Consider the following 11,993-nt stretch of genomic DNA (forward strand, 5'->3'; position numbering starts at 1 on the left):
TGCCACCACGGCCAACTCAACAGGGATTACACTTCCCTTAATACCTCAAGTATTCGCCTACTCAGCGCTTAATTCCTTAAGATATCCGATAAGCTTTCAGACTGCCACTTCACTTGCAATCAACTGATAATCCCAGATTCCCACTCTGTTCTTTTCGTTCTCTAAATCCATTCCAAAATTTAAAATACTATAGGGTCTCAATTCGATATCATCGATGCTCCATCCTGAAACCAGTTCACTTGACCCAACCACATTAACTCCATCAACTGAGTTAAAACTTTTCATGTCCAAACACCTTACTCAAGGTCTAAAGTGGTCTATTCCCATCATACACTACCACATCACTTAACCCCTCAGGGTCCAAAGGAAAACACTAGATTCCGTCACCCGCTCGACCCTCCCGGTACAACGTACCCTAGGAGGTGGAATGATATCCATTCAGAATTCTCATTCATAAACCAAATCTAATTGGATCCTTCATCCATTCTTAGTATCCCAACTTGTACTACCTTAGCAGGGTCCTTCCCTGCTTCAACTCAAGCCAACACTTTGAATTCCATAGATCATTGACACTCACCAGCTAATCATACCTACTAGCGTTACGCCAAACTTAGTCATCGCCTTGTCCACTCTATTACAGTCTATGGCACTATCCCCTGACTGACACACGCCTCACAGCTAGGAGTTCCGTCTCCAATTATAACTCCCCTCGCTCAATCGAGGATTTCAAACACTGATCATTTGTCCGTTACTTTTCACCACCTCTATGTCTTCAACGCTATCTTTCTTACTAATACCCAATACTCAAGCACCTTATGATATGCATAACTGTCAACTTAACGTTCTAAGTGTATCAACCAAGTTCATACTTTCGTCTCCCGCAAGGTTCGATCCAACCTCGCGCCAGATGCGCCTGGGCGTGCCTAATCCGTGATGCACCCCTACAAGTCCATGTCCTCATCATAGATCAAGTCCTTTATGCCATCACTCTTTACTTAATCATAACACACACAAATTCCATCATCATCCGTAACCAATCAAATCTTACCTTGTCTTCTGAATTTCTTTCTGATTTGACACCACTCAATCCGTCTAACCTCAAGTTTTGCTGTCCTTCTCATCTCGGATGTAGTCGTCTCCGGAGGTGCTTGTGCAATAGATGACGTGCTTACCATTCTTGTTATGCTTTCAATTCTTCAGACACTCTTCATTAGCTTCTTTACGGCTTCAGATCAATTCTTCTCTTACCTGTCCTTTCTTCTTGCAGCTGTAATCTGAGAACTCCTGACGACACCCAACTAACACTCCGTAGAACCTTACCTGAGGCTCTGCCTTCTGGGTACTAACGTCTTCAGCATAATAATCAGTTGCTCACCATTTCCATCTGGGAGTAATCCACATGCACTGCTCGTGAGCTTGAAGGGGACTTGCCCACACTGTTCATGCATTCTCTGTCTAAAGAACTTACCTGTGCTGCTGTAGCTTGAACCATTCCAGAATCTTTGTTACCAACTCCTCACACTCTAGCCGGCGCAAACTAGACAACCCACGAAATGTCTCTATCCTTGGTTTCCAACTGGCAATAACCAGGTCGTAGATCAACTCTTGGGGACATCGTCCCATCTTGTATCCAACATTGTACTTTTCGTCCTAACCCGACGATACTAATAATCCTCTCAGTATAACACTCTGGCTACCCCAAGGTTGAATTCCCTCGTTGCTTCAATAGATTTTCTGTCAGCCATAACCGTCCTTTACACCGTTCCTTATACCAATCCTACCTGTAGTATGACCTTGAAGTACTCCCAAATATTTCTTTTCATACCCACAGAATTTTCCACTGGCCAGCACAGTTTCCACTCAGTCTCTTTTGCATACTCCAGATGGTATCCTCTACAATCCATTTGCCAGAGTTTCTTAATTCTTCTTAATAAGTATTACTATCCTCAGCCTCTCAAATAGCACCTTTGAGGCAACCTCTCTATGTCCATCTCTCTCACTGGACATTCTCAACACCGAGTCCTTCCAGTTCGTTACATGACCAAAGCATAAGCCATTCTGTTAAATACTCACCCTCGAGGAATCGGCCTCGAACTACGAAAGTAGCGAGGCATTCAAGTTCTCCGTTCCCTCACCACGGGAATTCCATTCTATCATACCGAGTCATTCCATGTAGACGTCATGCCCTCGCCTGACCTCCTCTCAGGTGGCATCCTCTCCCTCACGCATACCAATAACCTCCCTGGTTCCTGTCGCCAGCTCGACCACCACCTTAGTAACCAAACTTCTTTCAAATCTCAAATTAGGTGCCCAAGCACTGTCTGGGATCCTTTCCCCTCAAAAGTGAGAATCCGACCTCGCTGCGTTCTATCAACACAAGTACCATCTTATCAATCAGACTTTTCCCCCTTTCTGGCAAACCAGAAGCCATAGAACTATCCGGGGTTCCTCTAACTCGATTATCACGAATCTAACTTTACTAGTTCCATCCTAAGAAGCACCGCCATAGCAACTCTAGCACTCATGCTCTAGACATCAACCATCAGTTCCTCGAACCACATGGCCCTCTCCGCCATCCACATGCAGACGATAAGTCCTTACATCAGAGCTGCCCGAATGCCTTAGACTATTCCAGATCTCATATCCTTAAATGGGTCGCCACCAATTCCAGATACATCCATCTGTATAAATTTCTGAAACGAACTATCCAATTCACCAAACCCATTGATCTACGCTGTCGTTACCCCTAACAGTCCAAACCAGACTTAAACATTTGCCCGTCTCCACGGTTCTCATCATGTCTTTAAAATCTCTTCTAACCATTCATCATCTAGGTTCTTTCCAACCCATTAAGCCAGTACCTCAGCCCGAGTACCAATTCCAGGCATCCCTCTGCCTCAACATTTAACATAACCCTCTAGTCAGGATCTCTCATCCTCTTAACCATGGGTGGAATTAACTCTGCCCGTCTATTGATAAATCCCTTGTCAGTCCGAATTCTCCTCAAAACCCGAGGATAACACCCTTTAAGCCTTTCATTTAGTACCCTTATCTGACCATACCCTCACAGTAAGCCAGCACTGGTAACCTTACTGTTAATCACATCGGAATCAGCTATTTCCCCAGAGAAATCCGCTGTTCTTCCATCCCATCTCAACCAACAAACTCCACAGCTAACTCACACACTAGCGACTCTCTGCTGCTGCTTTCAGGGATAACTGGAGATCTCAACTCCAACTTATATCTAGAATCCCCCTTTCAACCCAATATTAGGTCCACACCCTTCTAGGAACCAACAACTCGAGTTCACCTGTCAAAACTGACCCAACTCCTGAACTCTGAGGTTCATACCCTGAACCAACCCACAACTAGATCCAAATATCCACAGGTATAATGCACATACAAGCATATACTAGGTCAAGTCCACAATAATATACATTTAACTACCCGATTTTAACCTCACTAAGTATATCCATACTCATCATGCTTCATACAAGCCAATATACAGATATAACATATGAATTTAATCCAGAAAATTAACCACGTACACTCAATATGCGAACCATTATGCCAATATTCATCCATATGCATAATAGTATTATTCAGCATGCATCAATCTCAACATGCAATAATCAAGGGCCTAGCCCAACATCATCTCATGCATATGTCATTTCATTCCTCATGCTCCATATAAATAAGTAGGCAAACAGGGCATTCAAACATATATTCAGTCATGTCAATCATTCATACCAACCAACCCTGAGTCGAGCTTGTCACTGACAGTGAGCGTACATGTTCGGTCGATCTCCAGAACCAATAAACCTTGGCTCGCTCTGATACCAAGTTGTAACGCCCTACTTCCTTAGAGCCGTTACTAAGTGAGTTTTTACGACAAAACAGTGTGCAATGAACTCGCTAACCGAGGTTTTGAACAAAAGTGTGACTAATTAAAAGTTAAGGCTGTAATCTTTGAAAATGCGTCGTTTCATTAAAACTTCTATCATTAAACATTTGGGATCCCAAAATAAGGTTTGAAAACTAATTACATCTTGAAATAAGGTTACAGTTAAGAAATCATAAAAATCATAGATTATTACAGCCATTTTCGAATAAACCCCCAACCAAAGCAGTCGGGCAGGCCAAACATGTACGCGTCGCTTCACGCTCTCCGTACTCATGGTTGGTTGACTCAGTCATTGCCCTTACCTGCAACACAGAGCACCCGTGAGCCGAAGCCCAGCAAGAAAACTCATGCAGAACATAACATATGCAATGTATACAGTTTATCATAACAGATAATCCACAAATAAACAGGTCAACCATTAGACTAAGCAAACATGGCCATGCCGCCCCAGAGCCTTACCGAAGCCTGGGGTATCGGTTCTCACCGCGAGGATAACTCATGTATCCCTTGGGTCCCACCCTAAATATAAGCATCCCATGTGCTGTGTGTTACTTTCGGCCCCACGGCCGCCCCGGCCTACGCCGCACTCGGCCCTTGCCGTTCATTTCATCATAATCACACATATAGTACATTCAAAATAATCATTCACACACATCATGATTCATTTAAGGTTAAAAATTTGCACACAACACAATCTGGGGCCATGCCCTGCAATCATCTCATCATGCAGCATGCAATATAGGGCCATGCCCGGCAATCACACTATGGGCCCACGCCCTATCCTATGGGTGTTATAGTTTTCTTACCTGTATTCCGAGCCTCCTGATGCACTAAAGCCGCGAGCACGGTCCTCTAGCACGAGCTTCTCCAATAACCTAGTCACAACACACAAGAAACATCCCTCAAGACTAATCAAATCATAAAACCGTCTCCCGGGACCAATCCCACACTCTCGTGACTCCCAAATTCCTAAAACAAATCATCGGAAACATCCCCCGAACCCCCGAAGCAAAAGCTGAAAAATGCAAATTTTGGTGTCCTGAAAATGGCCTAGCGCCGCGGCTCAGCCCTACAGGGCCGCGGCGCTTAACAAGTCAGAGGCCACACCTCCCCTGGAACCAGCCTTGCGCCGCGGCGCCCAAGAACAGGGCCGCGGCGCGCCCTTACGAACCCGAAATTTCTGGGTTTCTCACCTTCAATTCCTTCATCCAAAATACCTCCAAAACAGCCCAAACTCATATCTCAACCCCAAAACTCAATTCCAAAGTTCATAGGAACCATTTAACAACTCAGAAACACAATCAAAGAAACCCAAACACACAATCAAATCCCCAAAATCCACATCTTTGATTTTCAACTTCAGAAAATATTAAACCCAAAAACAAACTTAATCAAACTTCAAAATGCTTTAATTCCTCAAACCATAACAAAAGCAAGCCTTAAATTTACTTAGAATCCTTACCTTGAATGAAGAATCCAACCCTATGCATCCTTGATTCATCTCCTAAGTCTCAAATTCAGCTCCTTCACCCCTCTTCTTCTCCTTCTTCTCCTTCTTGCCCTAGGTCTCCTTCTAGCTTTCTTTTTTTCTAAATTTTGAATAAAACTATCAAAATGGGTAAGTGCCAAACCGTTCCCCCTATATAACCCAGCTGAAATTTTCCTATTACCCTTGCCAAATGACCACATTACCCCTCCTTGCTCATCCTTTCCTAACTAAACCTCAAGGGCTTACTTGTCATTTCCTATCCATTACAATTCTACCATTTTACCATCAAAACCTGTTACTCTCTATGGTTACTAACAGCTACACAAGTTACCAAAATTACCAATCACCAAAATCTCTCAAGAACTACGTTACAAAATCCTCGAATTACTCCTAGGCTCCTCCCGAGCCGGGTATAAAATCCCGTTGTGACATTTGAGTTAACTAGCTCTCTAGGACCGTCTCGGCACGTGCATCACAATAATAACACCACACTCACGTGGCCCAAATCATAGAATACAATTATCACATATCAATACAGCTATGCCCAATCATGGCCAAAATTACAATTATGCCCTTCAAACATAGTCAGGGCCTACATGCATACTAATACACATAGTCATGCATCACAGATAAATAAATAGTCAAATAACATGCTTTAAATCATAACCATGCATTTAACTCATAAAATCACACATAAATTCCATTATGCCCTCCTGGCACGCTAATCAAGGCCCTTAAGCCTTATTAGCGAAATTGGGTCGTTACACTTAGACATCTGTTGAGGCCACATGCCCATCACCCATGCTCGTGAGTGACCTCGGGGTGCTTCAGGCATCCCATGCCAAGGACCCGAGAGCCTCGCCTCACGTCATGACCACTGCATGCACCAAGTGTCCCATTCCCTATGCCTTGAAGACCCCAATGCTTAGAGGTACGGGTACGAGTCAAATGGAACATTCATGTACGATCTAGTACTGGGTACGACCCTTAAGACCCTGTATGTCGAAGTACGGACACCCGTACCAGTGGGGGAGTGGGAATGCTGGAATAAGAGTTATGGCCCGTACGTCTACGGCTAAGAGTCAGAGTCGACACCACTACCACCTACGCCACTATGTCTGTCCCCACTCCACTGACATGAGTACGGACAAGTAGTGGAGACATCCACCTGACGCCTGCCCCTGTACTGGATGCAAGACCTCTGCTTCTGAAACCACTCTCCTGACAGAGTACTTATGTACCATTTGGTCTCCTGGACCACCAGGTATCCCAGGCCATCAGAGCCTACTATAAAAAGGACCCCTCTCCCACATGGGGGGAGGGGGGTTGGAAAATTCATTGTATGCAGAGGCTATTGAGAAATATACTAAGGCTTGCTCCATTGTTTATCTGTGTTTACTTTTCCTTAAACTTTATTCTCAGTTCTTATATAAACTTCGCCCGACTTACCTTTGAGTTTTCCGATCTAATTTCGTTGACGAGATTTCACCGTCAACAGTTTGGCGCCGTCTGTGGGAAGAACAAGCACCAAGCCAGTGTTCTTCCATCACTTCCAACAAAGAAAGATGCTGAGATGTTCAAAACGCCTACGGAAAATACAAGAGGTTGAGGTTCACCGAGATGAAGTAGAGCAGAGGGCCTCTGAGAAAGACCCCCCTCCGCCCGAGCATGGAGGTGGGCCAGAAGAACATCTTCCCCCGGCGGAGGAGAGGGAAGCATCGTCCTCAGCTATCCAGCCTGACGGAGGTCGTTCAGAGCCACTATTGTATCCACTTAACCGGCCCCGGTTGACCCCACGCTCAGGCCACCAGGACCCCGGTCCCTTGACGCACTGGCCAGGCAAGGGTCCCGGGGTACGCTCGGTAAGTGCCAGCTCAAGGACGCACTTCTACAAGGATGAGATTCACGAGTTTCATAAAAATACTAGAAGGTTGGAAACCATGATAGAGAACATGCAGAAGGTTTTAAACGACCTACTGCAAGGGAAGTCAAGCATACCCATCCCAGAGCGTAAAGGGAAGGAGCATGAAAAAGGGGAGAACATTGTCCCCATAGACGATGGGGGAACCCAACTTTCCACCAGTAAAACCCCCAGGCAAAGTACCATGGGGGACCTAGGCCAACGAAATGTCCCCAGGAGCATAGGCGGAGGGAAGATGATGGTCGTAAGAACGAGGTCGAAGTCCCCCCAAAAGAGGCACCCCCTGGCCTAAGAAAAGAGCTCAATGGGAAGAGGTCAGAAATAAGACACGCACCCCCCGCGGTTCCCCCAAGGAACACAACCAAGGCAAGGGATCAACCCAAGAACCCACAAGACTCCTTATGCAAAATGAGGAGGGGACTAGACACCAAAATGCGAAGCCCTCGGGGCAAGATCACCACTGCGCTTGGGGGGCACATGGATGACGAAGAATTCGACCGTAACTCACCCTTCACAAGGGAGATTCAGGTTGAGCAAGTGCCCACTGGCTTCAGAGAGCCTCGAATGACTCCATACGAGGGTACAACAGACCCAAAATATCACATAGACTCCTTCAATAACTTGATGAGGTTAAGAGGGGTCAACAATAGGGCAAAGTGTCATTGCTTTGTCATTACGCTTAAAGGAGTGGCATACAAGTGGTTCAAGAGGTTAAGGCCAGGAATAATCGAGTCATGGCAACAATTCTCTGATAAATTTCTTCAGCAGCACCATGCAGCCTGTGATTACGTCATGCCAACTACCAACCTCGCTAACATAAAACAAGGCGAGAATGAAAGTCTGAAGGACTACGTCCATAGGTTCAGTATGGAGGCAACAAAGGTGGGAGATTTAACCAAAGCAGAGCTCAAGATGGTTATTACAGCCGGAGTTCGTCCAGGAAGCAAGTTATGGGGAAGCATGCTCAAAAGAGAAGTTTCGAATTTGGATGACTTCGAGAGAGAGCACAGAAGTACATACGTGTGGAAGAGGGCCATAAGAACTTCCATGTCGAAGAAAACGAACCTTCCTCCAGTGGCCATACTACCAATACGTCTGGAGATTCCATATAGAAGGGGGGCATCGTGCTAGAGGGGTCACTGACCATGTTTGAGATCGAACGAAGACCCTCTAGCCATGAAAGTCCCCACCCGAGGGGAAATCACCTCAAAAGCAGACGCCTCCAAAAAGGGTCTCCAAAGTAGACGACTCCAAAAAGGGTCTCCGAAATAGATGCCTCCAAAAAAGGGTCTCCGAAGTAGACACCTTCAAAAGGGGTCTCCAAAGTAGATGCCTCCAAAAAAGGGTCTCCGAAGTAGACACCTCCAAAAAGGGTCTCCAAAGTAGATGCCTCCAAAAAAAGGGTCTCCAAAGTAGATGCCTCCAAAAAAGGGTCTCCGAAGTAGACACCTCCAAAAAGGGTCTCCAAAGTAGACGTCTCCAAAAAAAGGGTCTCCAAAGTAGACGCTACCAAAAAGGGTCTCAAAGTAGACGCTTCCGAAAAGGGTCTCAAAGAAGACGCTTGCAAAAAGGGTCTCAAAGAAGACACTTGCAAAAATAGTACTATGCCTAATGACGAGAAGGACGCTTCTCGCAAGATATAACAAGCGCGCGCAAAAATATATAAAAGGATAACTAGAACCCAAGGGGTCAATATATCCTTATAGATACAATCAAGATGCACCAAAGAGAGACCTATCGAACCCCCTTTCGCGTGGGTTCCAAAGGACCTCGAACGTGATAAATATAATAAAAATAAGAAGAAAAAAAAGAGAGAAAAAGAAGAAGAATAAGAGAATGACAAAAAGGATGATAAGAGTCTACAAGGACGCCTAAAGGCCTCCCTATAGATTGGGGAGCAAGTGTGGATGCCAAAAATCCACCAAGAAAAAATCCCCAGTACATGGTAAAAATACAAGGCTAAAGGTCACTTAGTCACATTATCAAGCTCAGACCTATAAGTCTTGTGAAACTGGGAGATTGTCCCAAGGGAAGCATCACTTAGTGAGCCATGAAGTATGGCCTTTGTGGATGTTCAATATTCCATGCCCATAAAAGACCCAAAGTGTATGCTTAGGCCCCATAAACGCCCAAAAATATGGCTGGGTTGGGGTGACCCCGAGCCACTGTTGCCTCTCGCGCGGCAGCCCTGACGGCCTTGCGCGCACCAGCACCAGGCGAGGCCACCCCCTCGCGCGCGCCAGCACCAGGCGAGGCCACCCCCTCGCGCACGCCAGCACCAGGCAAGGCCCTCCCCACGCGCGCGCCAGCACCAGGCGAGACCCCCCTCCTCACGCGCGCCCAGCACCAGGCGAGGCCACGTGTCCCGCGCGCGCCCAGCACCATGCGAGGCCCCGCATCCCGTGCGCACCACGCCATCAACAGGCCTTCCAAGGAGGTCTCGCGAAGGAATAAGAGCCATGCCATGGCCTTCAAAGTATGGGTGGCATGGGAGCCACGCCACCAAGTGGCCACGCGAGTGGGACCACACGCCAAGGGAGCCGTGTCCACAAGGGGCTCGCGAGGAAGGCATCTCACCTCGCACCCTTAGACATCTGTTGAGGCCACATGCCCATCACCCATGCTCGTGAGTGACCTCGGGGTGCTTCAGGCATCCCATGCCAAGGACCCGAGAGCCTCGCCTCACATCACGACCACTGCATGCACCAAGTGTCCCATTCCCTATGCCTTGAAGACCCCAATGCTTAGAGGTCCGGGTACGAGTCGAATGGAACATTCATGTACGATCTAGTACTGGGTACGACCCTTAAGACCCTGTATGTCGAAGTACAGACACCCATACCAGTGGGGGAGTGGGAATGCTGGAATAAGAGTTATGGTCCATACGTCTACGGCCAGGAGTCAGAGTCGACACCACTACCACCTGCGCCACTATGTCCGTCCCCACTCCACTGACATGGGTACGGACAAGTAGTGGAGACATCCACCTGACGCCTACCCCTGTACTGGATGCAAGACCTCAGCTTCTGAAACCACTCTTCTGACAGAGTACTTATGTACCATTTGGTCTCCTGGACCACCATGTATCCCAGGCCATCAGAGCCTACTATAAAAAGGACCCCTCTCCCACATGGGGGGAGGGGGTTGGAAAATTTATTTTATGCAGAGGCTATTGAGAAATATACTAAGGCTTGCTCTATTGTTTATCTGTGTTTACTTTTCCTTAAACTTTATTCTCAGTTCTTATATAAACTTCGCCCGACTTACCTTTGAGTTTTCCGATCTAATTTCGTTGATGAGATTTCACCGTCAACACCCACAATTTAAACATCATATCCAACCTTATCAACAATTTCTACACTTCCTAACACCCAAAATCAACTAACCAAAACTAAGCCCCATGCAAACTAAAACCTTGACATGGTTTCCAACCGAGTTCTAAAGAAAACTATCACAAATCCTTACCCTTGGTTGCAGCCCAATTCCTCAGCTTCAAACTTTCAGTTCCAAATCTTAGATTCCCAAGCTTTTCCCCAGCTGAATTCCTTCCAAAATTCCCAGCTTAAGACCCACGTTCTTCTATGTTTTTCTTCCTTAGCTTCAAGGTTCAAAGAGAGGGAGAGAGAGGGAACCGTGAGTGAGAGGGGATGAGAATGAGTTGAGAGTCTTCCTAAATCTTCTGGTTATTCATTAGGATTTTACTGAGTTTATCCCTTGCTTAAACAAAAGACTTATTTTCCCCTCTAAGCTTATCGGTCAACTAAGGGTACTAAGGGGTAAAATGGTCATTCCGCTCCCAGTTCCCGCTAATTCCTCAAGTGTTCCTACCATTAATCAATTAACCTTGTCACGTCTAATTAATTACCAAATATTTGTTCATTATCTAATAGCTCCCAAAATATTTCTCTAAGTTCCCAAAAATACCCCTAGGCTCTCCCCGAGCCGGGTATTAAACCTCGTTGTGACTATTTTGCTAGTTCACTCACTAGGACCATCTCGAACCATATGCTGCAAATATATCCACATAACAATGTGGTCTCAATCATAAATCACATAGAATCATATTTATGCCCTCAACGGGCCAAAATTACAAATATGCTCTTATAAGCTATAAATGGCCTACATGCATATCTAATACTCATAAACATGCATATAATATATCTATATAATCATATTTATCATGCATGCCACATATTTAACTAATTAAACATACACATAAACCAATTATGCCCTCCCAGCACACAAACCAAGGCCCTAAGCCTTATTAGCGATTTTGGGTCGTTACAGATCGCCTCAAGCCGAATACTGCAAATATATCCACATAATAATGTGGTCTCAATCATTTAACACATATAATAACATTTATGCCCTCATTGGGCTAAAATTACAAATATGCCCTTTTTAACAAGGACGGGCCCACATGCATATTTAATACTCATAAACATGCATATATATTCTATGCCACGTAGTCACACATTTAATCAATTAATTTCACATATATATATCCAATTATGCCCTCCCAGCACGCTAATCAAGGTATAATACCTTATTAGTATTTTTGGGACGTTACAACTATCCCCTCCTACTGAAAATTTCGTCCTCGAAATTTACCTGAATAACTCGGGATGTTGATCCCACATAACCGAATTTAGCTCCCAAAGTCACTTCCTCGACCTTGT

Source organism: Humulus lupulus, chromosome 2 (assembly GCF_963169125.1).
Source record: "Humulus lupulus chromosome 2, drHumLupu1.1, whole genome shotgun sequence".
In the NCBI taxonomy this organism is placed as follows: domain Eukaryota; kingdom Viridiplantae; phylum Streptophyta; class Magnoliopsida; order Rosales; family Cannabaceae; genus Humulus; species Humulus lupulus.